The sequence below is a fragment of the Megalobrama amblycephala genome, linkage group LG11 (genome assembly GCF_018812025.1).
Source record: "Megalobrama amblycephala isolate DHTTF-2021 linkage group LG11, ASM1881202v1, whole genome shotgun sequence".
NCBI lineage: Eukaryota > Metazoa > Chordata > Actinopteri > Cypriniformes > Xenocyprididae > Megalobrama > Megalobrama amblycephala.
Genome location: NC_063054.1, coordinates 29,280,976 through 29,294,966, shown reverse-complemented (window position 1 = coordinate 29,294,966; position 13,991 = coordinate 29,280,976). Strand labels below are relative to the sequence as shown.

Sequence of the window (13,991 nt, the reverse complement as noted above, 5' to 3'; positions counted from 1 at the left end):
TTTCACTCACACTGAACTTGTTACAACATCCTGTACTTCTGAACTTTAGGAGCGAGACTGTCCCTCCCACCTCTGCTATCTGTAAATACAACTCCTGAGGCAGGGGAAGCAGTTAGCAGATGCTGCACTCGCAGAAACTGTTGCCCCTAGACCAAACTTCCATGCAAAGGGGAAGCGGAGTTTGTCCGTCTCGTGCGATTACCGCCCGCTTTGTAAAACAACCCCGAGTTGTTGTTAAGCCCGAGCACGATAACAAGACGTGGGACACTGAGCACTGGGTCCCCATCTCCTCTCGCCGTTCTCGTTTCACAGTGTGGGCGTCTGATAGCTGGCTTGAGCAGGCTTGCTTTCCTGTCCCTCACTCGTTCATTTGCTAGTTCGCTCTGGCGCGCTCTCCCTACCCCCACACATTCTCACAGGCTGCTGCACAAGCTTTTTTTTTCAGAGAGAGAGATGTAGGTCAGCTCTCTGACGTCTGGGGAGGCACAGCTGAGCGCCCCTCTCCACGCTGCGGCAGTGAGACGCTCGCACCGACACGCAGGGAAGGAAAACTGCAAGAGCCCGGCGCACCATATCGTCGTCTTTTGGTCACGATGTAATCTGGATTTGTTAGTTATTATTTACTCATTGAATTGAGAAAATGTAAACAAAAAACATTAGGGAGCTTTATTAGACAATACAACAACTTATCATCAACAGTTGCATTGTATTAGTTACATCAATTACATCAATTACCTGCCTTGAGATTTAGAAAATGAAACATCTATTTCAAAATAAACTGGATTTCACCAATAAACCCTAAGTGAATAACACAAAGAAAAACTGAAAACCAGGGCAATGCATTCAACTGCTTAGAAATATTTACATGGCTCCTTAAAATCAAAGATTTTTTAGTTTATTTCAATTAATTTCCTTTGAGATCCTTCAATGTAGAATGTGAGTCGACTGACTTGAAGTAAAGTTATAAGACAGCTGCAAACTCCTGTTTAGTCAAACTAAAGCATAAATAGAATGCAATCTGAAAACAAGGAAGTTCACATCTTCTATCACTCGACTGGCAGGTTCATGTAAGGGACATGCTTATATGAATATGTGCTGGAATGTAGAGGGGTGACAGTGAGATGTGAATTCTGGCCACAAGCTTTGCATATTTTGGGGCCTTCGAAAAGTATTACAGCATTTTCCAGGGGCAAAAAAAGCAGCACTAGATCAAGGAAAATCATTTATGGCAGAATACAAGCATATTTGATGCACCGGATCAATCAAGGATGGTACAAATGATGACAACAAATTATTATAATTATTATCACTTTATTCTCAGTAATACTAATAAAAATATTCAATATATTATTATTATTAATTGTAACGATACATTTTGTTATAAAATCTTATTACTCTCATTAAAGTCAAATATTGGAAAGACCTATCTAACTGAAGTCTCTCCCTATATAGCATCTAAAGCAATGCACTTGCAAAAACAAACAAACAAAAAAATGGTAGAATGATATATGGCAGGATAAAAGCAGATTTTATGCACTTGATCAGACAATAATAACATCAATAATAATATTATATTGTATAATTAATTGTATAATTGGTTGGTAAAATAATAGCAACAATTATGATTATTATTTTTATTATTATTTCATTTTCAATAATATAATTATCAGGTAACACTTTACAATAAAGGTTCATTAAATTAAAATGAAAGATAAAGTTAAACATTAGTTAATGTATTAACTAACATGAACCAACCATGAGCAATACATTTGTTACTGTATTTACTAATCTTTGTTAATGAAAATGCAGTTTGTTCATGTTAGTTCACAGTGCATTAATTAATGTTAACAAGATTTTAATAATGCATTAGTAAATGTTGAAATTAACATTAACAAAGATTAATAAATGCTGTAGAAGTGCAGTTCATTAATAGTTCATGTTAACTAATGAACCTTATTGTAAAGTGTTACCAATTACCATTATTACAGACAATAACAATTAATAATAATAATAGTAGTAGTAACAACAATAACAAAAGCTGAATGTTGTTAGAAAATCTTATATTACTCTTATTACTCAAATTATTAAAAGATTTAACTGCAGTATCTCCATACACCACACAAAAACATTGCACTTAAAAAAAGAAAAAAAGCATGTAGAATGACATATGACAAGATAAAAATAATATTCTATGCACCTGATCAGACAATAACAACAATAATAATTGGTATCATTGTTTGGTAAAATAATAAAAACAACAACAACAAAAATATGGTTCATTTATTGTCAATAATAATAATAATTATAAGACGAAGAATAGTTATCATTTGTTATTCATCTTATTGACAACATCAATTATTCCTATTAATAATAATAAGCTGAATATCGTTAGAAAAGCGTATTCCTCTTATTAAATTCATCAAATTACTGAAATAACTGCAGTCTCAACTAAATCAAAGCAGTTCAGTTTCAAACCTGCAGACACAATTCTGACACTGTCAAACCTGAGGTGTCAGTTAATACCCATGCTGAATCCCTTGACATGACATTCGCTTGCTCTTCAACCAAATGCACTGAGAAAAATGAGCAACACAACTAAACGCATCCAATTCAAATCCTTTGACCGCACTATGCAGATCTATATTTCAATGTATGAAATGCAGAAATGATGGTATGCATTTCTGACCACTCAGAAAAGCAGTCCGTGTATACGCCACATCTTTTCCACCTGTCTGGTAAACTAAACCATATATCCAAACAATGTGTTTATGAATATGGTCGTTCAGAGCAAGTAACCTCTAGCTGGTTCAGCCCTGCCACATGATCTCTTCGCTCAACAACATCAACAAATACACAACATGAATGCATTCCAGTTACCTGTTCAGTCCGTTCTCCTCTTACAGATGCTCGTTGAACTTTGAGAAGGCTGGAGGATGATGTTTGCTGGCTAATACTGCCAGATGGAGCGATTAGTTATGCATTCAGTCAAATGCTAATAATTCTACAAGCCCAGCGCCTACAACCGAGCTTGCATTTGAGAGGCAATTCGAGAAAGCGGAGTTCATCTTATTCCGACAGAATAATTCCGTTAATGTGGTGCCGTGGTGTCCGTTAAACCTTCCAGTTGAAGGCTAGCTAAGCTAACGAGGTTAGCGGGCTAATTTCAGGAGCTATTTTAAATCCAGGACGCAGTTTTTTCCCCGTTGAATTCTGGGTGTTTGTTGTTGTAAATGCACTTGATTGACGATAGGTACTTCTTTATTCCCTCACGGAGCTGCAGTGCTGCTGTCATCCAAGTCAAATGGTCATTTGTGTGTTTAATTCTCGCGTTGATCTCTCCCCACCGCCATTTTCATCCTCGAGCTACACAAACAAACAGGAGGATCGCTCACGTCACGCAGAAGGTACGCGACTGCACTGATCTCTATGGCATAGTTTGAGGTCGTTGCCGGGCGACGCATGCCTTGGAGATCTGATTGGCTGTGCAGGTTTGTATGTGGTTGAGGAATCGCTGGCTTGCGTAGTGCATGAACGTACAATGACGGGATCCATCACTGTTGGGTAGAGAGCGCACGGCCGCTCGCGGAGGCCCGTCAGGGTATGGTCTTGAATGAATATGCCCCAGGTTTTCGTTGAATTTGCCTTGAACTAAATCGGACTGTTGTGTTTTTTCTCTTGTTTACTTTCCCGATGCATAAAAACTATATCTGTGACTATTTTGATTATGCTAACGCTGGGTTTATTGGGTGGCTTGTTTTTATTTTGTCTTCTTGGTAAATTGCAGCGAGTGGCAAATGGAGTTAAAGTCACCACGAAATCAAAACTGACATTTTTTTATGAAATACCTGCGGTATTTATTGTGATTTATCCTTGCATGTTTTTTTTTTCAATTCATGTGGCCTCCTAATCTTTAAAGTCCCCCTGAAATCAAATGGTTTTTTACCTTTTAGTATGAATATGTTAGCCTTTCCAAAAGCCTTTTTAGTGTTCCAAAACAATGACAAAAATTCGCATTTAGGAGATATAAGCATTCAAAACGTACAATCTCTCACTTCCGCTAAAATGGATCATGGATTTTCATGACAACACATCACACTTCAGCTTCTCATCAAATCTTCTGTCCAATCAAATGCTCTCTAGAATCTGAAGTCCCACCCCCTCCTAAACTATCAACAGACACTGAAGCTGCGGCTGAAATCGGTCATTTGTTCACACATTTACTAGTTTCTACATGGTGAATGCCACATGATAGTGCACTATATGCTTTCCATTGATGCGAATGAAGTCTGTTTTCACGTTAGTGTCACCAAAGACTATAGAATAACACAAGACGCGTCACTCATATTGTTTTGAATCACAGAAAGTGCAACTAAATATAAGAGCCAATCGCCGATTGGTAAAGTCATCGCGTCACTGCAGCGGCCGTTAGAAGCTCCGGTTCCTATAGAAACAGCCAGATGCGCGCCTCCGAAATATGGCACAAGCGACACGCTTTTAGGACTGCGCATGTGCATTAGCTTGAACCAGCCTAAAAAACAGTTTTTTGTCATGATTCGAGCGTTTAGAAAAAAAAAATATGAGACAGTTGTTGTCAAATTTCATTGTTGATTACAAGTATGAAATTTAATCGAAAGCTTGGCAAACAGCTTTGGAGAATTTGATGTTTCCCCATTCAAAGAGACAGGAGCTGCACTTGTATGCCCGAGAGGTGTTTCAAAGATGGCCGCCGAGTGAAATGACTTGTCTCAAAGGGACTTTGGTGTCACATGAACCGCTGCAGCGTGAACACAGTCTGCTCTGGCCCAGGGACACGAGAGCACAGAGCGGATCATATCCGCGAGTCGGCTCAGACCACGAAAGGTATCGGACTGTGATAGAAATATTTTATGTCAACAGAAAATGCAGACTAAGGATGCTCAGGTCAAAGACCTGTCATATGATTAGCTTAGATCATTACAAACCAATCACCAGAACAAATCACAGTGAAGAAGACGTTGATTTTTACTCAACTGTAAGACTTAAATGTGCATGTAGTGAGGAATAGAAGTACTAAAGATTCTACACTCAAAAGACAACAAAAGTAACAGCTAAAGTGTGATTGAGGTAGTGATAGTAGCTTCTTGATGGGACGCCGTCACCATACTTCAGGGAAGTATTGTATTGTAAGTATTCAGGAATTCAGGGAATTACTTAGAGATACTGTAGTATTATATTAACAACTAGGAGTTGTTTAAATTGTCAGTGGTGAAGTCAGATTTGTATTGAGAATTTCCACGACTGTTTTGGCGAGCCTAGCCAGGAGGCCTGAGGATCTTCTCCCTTCACCGGCGGGAAAGGGAAGCTCTTTTCTTTTTTTCTTCCAAATCCTTTCATGGCCTCGAAGAACTTGTAAGGTAAGAGAGACTACAACTTGCTCTTTGTTTGAATTAAATAATAATTATAATAAAATAATAATAATAACAATAACAACAATTCTGAAATGTCAGAACTGAGATCTCAGGTATAGAATGAAATAGATTAAGAAATATTCCATATCCTAAGAAAATATTATAAAAAAATATATAGTTTGATATTGTTTTATATATTGATGCATCACCGAGTATGATACTGCATTGAATGTCTAAAGTTGGGTGACCAAGATAAAAAGAAAAGACAATTTGACAACATTTTGTAATATGACACTTTAGTATAGAAACTATATTCTTACTCAAACAGGAATCAGGAGAATTGTAGAAATACATTAAGGCACTGAAAAAATAATAATATCATTATCACTAATGCTTTTTTTTTTTTTGCATCTTGCAAAGAAGAACTTGTTTGCTTTTCATATCATTATTTTTACTGTCTTTTCTGCATTTTGCAAAGCATAACTTGTTTTCATGCTCTAAAAAGTAGTAATATCACTATTGCTACTGTTTTTCTACAATTTGAAAAAACAGAATTTGCTTGCTTTCACAAAAAAAAAAAAAAAAAAGGTACATTCTTTCTCTATGTTTCCTTTCTGCAAAGAAGAATTGCTTAAATAGAATGGGGAATTGCTGTGGTAAACCAGATGTGGTCCCTGAATTTAGGGGACCCTTTAAAAAAATGAATTTGAGTAATGAACAAATTGAACAGATAGAATGGTGGCCAAAATTGACAAAATGGTATTTTGACTCATGCGGTACTCTGTTTCAATTCTAGAAGAAACCAGAAAGCAGTTGCCTTCAAAGAAGCAGAAGCGGGTAGACTGGATGCTGTTCAACAAGTGGGAGAGAGAGGCAGAGCAGTGGGCAAAGCAACAGAAACAGCAAAGAAAATCTGCCACAGAACCTGTAGCCCTTAACCCACATGGAAAAAACCTATATAAACATATATGTTTCAATATAGGTTTTGATATAGGTTTTACATATATGTGACATATATAAAATTGGCCGTTTTCCTATATTATATGTACATATATGTACATATATGCACACATATATGTACACATATATATATATATATATATATATATATATATATACACATATATGTACATATATGTACACATAATATAGGAAAACGGCCAATTTTATATATGTCACATATATTAAAAACCTATATCAAACCTATATTGAAACATATATGTTTATATAGGTTTTTTCCATGTGGGACCAATTTCACGTGTTCGTGTAGCGGTGTGTTTTCTGCGTTGTGTCGTAATCAAAGACAGACTGCGAAAAATCTTGCCATCAGGTCCTCACTTTATTCTGTATAACACAAATGGCAATATATCAGGACTTGTGCAGCATACAAACAGCATGCGGCAGCAACGCACAATGCTGAGAAAGAGAGATATTAAAAGTAACTTAAGTAAAGAAAAATAATCAACGAAACATCTGAATGTACATCACAGAGGGGTTTTGGATTACAATCATACAAATATATCATGTGAATTCAGCTGTTACATGAAACATGGCCTTAATTGAATCACCGCAAAAACTTTGTGCGACCTACCGCTGTGATGTCTCATGCAGACTGGGAAGCAGCAAAGTGCGTCAACACCCCAAGTCAGCGTGGCGGCAGGAAACCCCAAATATGGTCATGGCAAGTGGAATCACAAAATAATTGTCTAAATACATAACTGCTACATTCGCACATACATAAGTTCTTGCATAATTTTTTTCGTTAATTCTTAGTTTTTGCCTTGATAATAGAAAATATGAGCTAGGCATCATGTATGACAGTCAAAAATGAGATATGAGCTACAAAATGACCAGATCCTGCCATTAGCTATATAGAAGACATATCTTGTATGTATAGGGCATATATATGGATATGAAGAAGCAATACAGGAGACCTATATTTCCTGTATATGCACATATATGCACCTCAATTTTGCCTATATGTGGCATATATACACATATATGCAGTATATATACGCATATATGCAGCATATATACGCATATATGCAGCATATATATAGCATATATGCAGTATATATGCTCATATATGCAGCATATATATAGCATATATGCAGTATATATGCGCATATATGCAGCATATATATTATCATATATGTGCATATATGCAGCATATATGTACATATACACTGCATATAGGTTTCATATATGCGCATATATCCACATATAGGTTCTTTCCATGTGGGAACGCAGTGCAAACCACAAAGCAGAATCCAGAAGAGGAAGATATGGATATGGCATGCGCAAGCCATTGTCCAGGCAGCTGCAACTGAGGAAGCAAAGGTCCCTTCTGCCCCAATCAATGATAAGGAAAAGATTAAACCTGATGACAGTGACACAGAGACTGATGAGCCACTGGCATTGCTACAGGAGGAGGTAAAAAAAAAAATCAAATTGCAAGAGAATATTCATAGAAACTTTTGCTTCATCACTTCCAAAAAAAAAAAAAAAAAGAAATCAGAAATCTTGAGAAACATAACAACAAGATCCAAGGCCAGACTGGGGAGTCGAGAAGCCCTCAACCTGCTGGTGCTTCAGTTTTCCTGGAGAAGGAACCTAGAACTCTTGGAACTTAGAGGAACTCCCAAATGCTGCACTTTTGGACCTAGAAAAGGGGGTGGAGCGAGTGGTGGATTTTATCAGAGCAGAGGAGAACATCGATGCCACATACAGACCCACAGGCCGAGACTGGGCAGCTATCTTCAACAACAAGCTGGCTTTGAAATGGACTGAGGTATGTGGAACTGGTGAAGATGCTTTTAACCCAAGCACTGTAAGAATGAATGCTGGTGCAGGTGCAGAGGTAGCAGACTGCTTGGAGCAGGATGACTCCCAGAATGAGGTTGGCATACCCCACACATCTTGACTGGGGTGCAATCACAAAGCAGCTGAAGGAAGTCAAGAAGACCACCAGAATATGCCATCTCCAAGAAACCACCAAGGTCCATCATATCAATGGAAAACTGCTGCTGCTGAATCTGTGATGAAAGAGGACAATGGGCCAAGGATTGCCAAAGAGAGAGGAAACAACATCTCAAACATGAACCATCTCCTCCCTCCCCTTGGTTTCCATCATCAAATGTGAGAGACCATGAAGAGGATAAGGTGGGAGACACTCAACTAAAACAACTAATGCAAATAACTGACAATCCAAGACCAAATCCAATAATGACAATTCAAGTTGAAGTACATTCATTACCTTTTTTGGTGGACATAGGTGCTACATTTTCTATGATCACTGCAGAGACCACTCTAAAACGTCCAAATTTAGCTTATTCTGGCAAAACTCAAATATGGGGATATATGGTTATCTGGCATACCATTGGTTGATAAGTTGACTATGAGGGTAACAAACAAGCTGAAACAGGTGACCCATTCTTTCCTGGTTTCTGCAACATGCCATGTAAATTAATTGGCTAGAGATTTATTGTCCAAATTGGAATTGATCATTTTCATTTCAAACGATGTTATGGAAGTGTTCAATTCCAGGGGTGCTTTTATGCAAATTACACCAAACTGGTATTATAACTGGGCTTTAACGCCTTACTTTAATCCATACTCTGCTTATCAACAAATGTTGACAGATTTAGCAAAAACCACCTCATCTACATTGTACCTCATGGATTATAGGCCAAGATAGGAACAATGTATATGAGGAGAAATGCTTTAATGTACCACCAAGGAAAAAAAATTATCTTGCTTTTTATTGGTATCCCAGCGATACTCTGCATTCTCTGTTATACTAACACCTGCTCAACCTGCTCTTTTTCTGTCAGAAACCAGTCCAGCCCACATCTCTGTGGGAAAGAAAGAAGGTTTGAGGGCAAACATGATAGTTTTGGCTCACTACCCAGTTAAAAACTGGGAACTGGACTTGGGATATAGTAGGAAACACTACATCAACCAAAAAGGGGTAAAAGCATATCCGTAATGCAGGCAATCGAGGTTTGCAGGCTGTGTAGCAAGGAGAACAAACCCAAATTTGATCCCAAAAGACTCACCAAGTGTGTTTTCTGCGGAACTTTCTAGAAATCTGGAAAGATTCTTTCCCCCTAGGGGAAGTACCCTAATTCAGAATATAGATGATTTGAAGCTGTTCTCCCAACAAAGACACCTGTGAGATCAATATGCATGCATTACTGGAGTTTTAGCAGAGAATGGACACAAAGAGTCAAAAGTTAGTACAGCAGGAAGTAAGGTACCTTGGTCACCTCATTTTAGCAAAGGTTGCGCGCTAGGATTTGAACGAATTGAAACCCGTCACAAAATGACAAATGATGTAATTTCTGGGACTTATGGGATATTGTAGGCCATGGATCCAAGATAAAGCAGAAATTTCAAATCCTTTACTAACAGCAGCTCATGAGCAGAAAGTTCTAACTGACAAATCTGAACAGAGGAACGACAGGTTGCATTTAAAAAAAATTTAAATTGGCTCTCTCAAATGCACCATGTCTGACTATTCAAAAAAAAAAAAATTGAGTTCATGTCCATGGTTTTAACACAACCCCATGGTGATCGCCACCGACCGATTGCATATTACCTCAAACAGTTAGACACTGTCGTACATGGAATGCCACAGTGCCTTCGTTTGGTAGCCGCCGCTACTGAAGTTGTTTTAGTGTGCTCGGATATGGTGGCATTCCACCCTTTAACTGTGTTTATTCCACATGCAATACACGCTCTGCTGATGCAGTCACAAATGACTCACTTAATGATAAAATGATGTTCAGTTCCCACCAACGTTGATCGAAATTCAAAATATGGCAACCAGGAGAAAAAGCGTTGGTTGGAGCGGGGTGCAAAGTGCAAAGATGGGGTATGGAAAGATGCAAAAAAAAAACTTTCCTGCCAAAACAATTGTATCTAAATTTTGCAAAGTGGTCTAACGGGTCAGACCACACCTCAAAATTGGCAATGAATATTCTAATTGGAACTTCCTGGGAGGCCCCAGGATTTACAGTTGTGGCAGAAAAATTTTGTCAGAATTGTTATATCTGCACAGCGAATAACGTGGGAAGACCAAGTAAGCCACAAACTTATTCCACCCACCCCACACCAGAACTTCCTTTTCAGCACATCACGATGGATTTCTTTGAGTTGACATTGTTGATATGTTTTCAAAGTGGGTTGAGTGTTTTCCAAGTAGAAAAGCTGATGCTATGACTGTAGCAAAAGCTCTAAATAAGAGAAGTTATCCCAAGGTGGGGAGTACCAGAAAGATTGATCAGTGATATTGAGATCACAGAATTGGCAAACGAATTGAGAATAAATTTGAAAAACTCCAAAATGGTGGCACACTGGAAAGGACAAATCAGACTGTAAAAAACAAAATTGTGTAAAATTATGGCAGAAACATGACATGGGTTCAAGCCTTTCCAATAGTCTTGATGGCCATGAGAGCCTGAAAAGGGACCAGGACATACTCAGCCCACATGAAATTCTTACAGGTTGGCCTATGAAAATCGAGTGAAAATCGAGCCTCCTCCCAGGAGGGATTTGCGGCGATTGATGAACAATTGAGAAAGTATGATGTCTTTAACTAAAGCTATCAAGTCTATTTACTCGCAGATGAAAGCTGCTTTGCCAGTTCCAGGTGACAAACCGCAAAATTCCTACGAGCCAGGAGTCCAGGACAGTGGATCTGGGTCAGAGACTTCCAGAGGAAGGCGTGGCACTGTCCGAGGTGGTTGGGGCCATATGAAATAATCCTGACAATCAACACTGCCATCAAGGTTGCCGAGGATGATACCTGGATTCACGTGTCACACTGCAAGCCTCACCAACCTGACGACACGTATCAGAGCTGAAAATATATATCAAATAGTATAAAATGTTTATGATACAGTATTTTATTGATGTATTAGAATAATTTTTTACAGAGCTCTGATTTCTGCGAGACACAAACAGCGCGGCTATTTGATTTGCGCTGAGCTCAGTTTACACTCATTCACTTCACACACACATTAGCCTATTACGTAGTAATTTTAGAGATTTATGTAATTTTGTGCTATCCCTCGGCTTACCTGTTATTCATCAAATACAAGGAGTGACTGACTACTTTCCCATTCACTGGAGTGAGACCATGGACGTCTCTCGAGCTGTCGCGATCTTTCTTAGCACTCTGTGGAGTGACAGATCGCGGTACCGCTTCAGTTCACGCAGAGAGCACATGGACCGACCACATACCAGTCAACACTCCTGTTTTTGCTGGGAGTCTCCCGTATTTCACACCCATCTTCCCATAATTTCTATGGCCCAAACCTAGTTATAAAAAGAATAATCAAATGTATTATTCCAAGGTTGTCCAGTTGCCAGATCTTGTATGAAACGCATTCTACTCGCGCAATTGACCTATCATATAAATTCAAACCTATTTGTGACCTCAACCTGGCAACCCCGTTGCGCAGGCGATGCGAGAAGTTGAATCAAGGAACGAAAATCATTTTAAAATAATGTTTTTATATTTAGCCCACAAATCAATTAATTTGAACCTTTTAATAATATAATGATGTACCAACTGTCGCTCCTGTTTACAGCATCAGTTGATATGTTTTTCTTTGAGGAAATTAGGCCCCAAATAATCAATTAAAAATTCAATTGTGAAATTTGTGTCAAAGCTCAGCCCTAGTGTCAATATACAGTATATATATATATATATATCTGTGTATATATATATATATATATATATATATATATATATATATATATATATATATATATATATATATATATATATATAAACCGTGCATATGTGATTTTTGTTGTTTTTTGTTAAAATGATGGATCTGTGTCTCTGATGTGAAGTCTTGTGTATTTTTTAAGTTTTCTATGTGTTATGGGGAGCATCATAGTAGGGATTCTGTATAAAATTGAACCATGTAATCAAAAGCGTCTGTTTTAATACGTTAACATTATTCAAATAAAATTTACATCTTTTTCACAGTTTGATGATGTCATTGAACATCATTGTGACTACCTCCTAGTGACAGTAACTCAAATAATCTGATTTTTACATGTAATTTGTTAAATATGGTGTGTAATAATACTTTTATTCTTATTTTTAGGATTGTGAATGTGGCAGACACACCCCTCCACACAAAAAGTATGTGTTTTTTTCTATTACTAAACTGATATATATATATTTTTTTTTTTTTTTTTTTTTTTTTTCGTCTTTCCACAGACTGGCGCAACTGGATTGACACCGTTAGCCATCCAATACTTTTGTCCACGCTCTCATCGCAGGGTATCACAGGAACTGTAATTGCTGGTGTGAATCTCACAGGTCTTTTCAGCAATCAGAAATCATTCTAATATGATGATTTATTATCAATGTTGGAAACAATTGTGCTGCTTAATGTCTTTATAACCTGCTTATAACCTGTGATAATTTTTGATGAAGAAAAAAAAACAGCTTTTATTCAAAATAGAAATCTTTTTCTAACAATATAAATCTTTATCACTTTTTATCAATTTAACACATCCTTGCTGAATAAAAGTATTAATTTCTTAAAAAAATTATAAGAAAAAAATTACAGACTCCAAACTTTATAAAATATTTTAATATTAAAATAATATTAAAAAAATATTAAGCAGCACAACTGTTTCAAACATTGATAATAAATCATCATATTAGAATGATTTCTGAAGGATCATGTGATGCTGAAGACTGGAGTAATGATGCTGAAAATTCAGCTTTACAATCACAGGAATAAATTATGTTTTAAAGCATATTAAAATTAAAATGGTTAATTGTTATATATTTAATCATTAAATTGTAATAATATTTCACAATATTACTGTTTGTTTTTTTCTGTATTTTTGATCAAATAAATGCAGGCTTGATGAGCATAAGAGACTTCTTTCAAAAACAATAAAAATGGTAACATGTCCAAACCTTTGACCGGTACTGTATACCTTTATAATGGTTCATGGATTCTCCTACCATTGCTATGCTGATGACACACCGCTTTACTTTTCATTTCAGGCTGATGATCTGACAGTAGCTGCACAGATCTTGGACTGCCTGGTGGACATCTCGGCATGGATACAAGAAAATCACCTGCAACTCAATCTTCCCAGCCACTCTGACGATTCAGCATGATTTCACCATCCAGCTAGGCTCATCAACTGTAATTCCTTGTGGTAATCTTTGATGAACAGCTGACGTTCAGAGACCACATTAGACAACTATACCAGGAAGATCAGGCCTTTCCTAATAGAGCGTCCAACACAACTTCTCATCCATGGTTAATTAATATTTCAAAGTTATGAATGCAATAATTATGCAAATGTTTATTTTTCATATTGACCACTGAGAGCTATATTTCCATTGTTTTTAATATTGTGGTTGTTTTACAGTAAATAACTGTTTTATACCTTCTTTTATGACTCTTAAATAAAAACATCTCAACCAAGTTTTGCATCCAACTAAATGGTTTGTTTTGAGTTGGATGAGCATAAATAATTTTTTTTTTATATAAATGAATCAATTTCATTTAAACTGTATTTGATAAAATTAAGTTGGACCAACTCAATAACATTTCA

General features: G+C 37.0%; 1 protein-coding gene across 2 annotated transcripts in view; it reads right to left on the bottom strand.

Annotated features, from left to right (window-relative positions):
* Nucleotides 1–3,889, bottom strand: part of ncoa1 (nuclear receptor coactivator 1) — a 69,700-nt gene extending 65,811 nt beyond the window's left edge. For both annotated transcript variants that reach the window (XM_048207312.1, XM_048207314.1), the window contains exon 1: nt 2,878–3,889. The gene's annotated coding sequence lies outside the window, so the exon portion shown is untranslated. The remainder of the gene's footprint in view (nt 1–2,877) is intronic.
* Between the last annotated feature and the right edge of the window lie 10,102 nt (nt 3,890–13,991).